Here is a 376-nt window from a genome sequence, read left to right as displayed (position 1 = left end):
CTTTGTAAACTTCACGGGATCGGGCCCTTCCTTGCTTGTGAGCAAACCAGAAGCCAGACTTTCGGGTCAGCAGCACCGCCCCCGGCCAGGGGTATTTCGATCCTGCAGCGCGGCTAGAGGTCTAGGTGGCCGACGGTGGCCGCAGCAGTGCGGGGGTGGCCTGGAGGCCGCGAGCGCCCTCTCGGAAGAAGCCAACGAGGCCGGGTCTAGCCCAGGGACCGCGGTGCGGCCACGCGGTCGCGCAGGGACGCGCGTCCTCCATAGGGACAAAGGGTCGGGAAACTTGATCCGGGCCCGTCCCGGAAAATCCAGGCTGCGGTCGCCATGGCTACCGAGCCAGGCTCCCGGCTGCCGCCCCCGACCCGGCCCAGCCCGC

The sequence above is a fragment of the Suricata suricatta genome, chromosome 2, assembly GCF_006229205.1.
Source record: "Suricata suricatta isolate VVHF042 chromosome 2, meerkat_22Aug2017_6uvM2_HiC, whole genome shotgun sequence".
NCBI lineage: Eukaryota > Metazoa > Chordata > Mammalia > Carnivora > Herpestidae > Suricata > Suricata suricatta.
Note: the sequence above shows the minus strand (reverse complement) of the source record.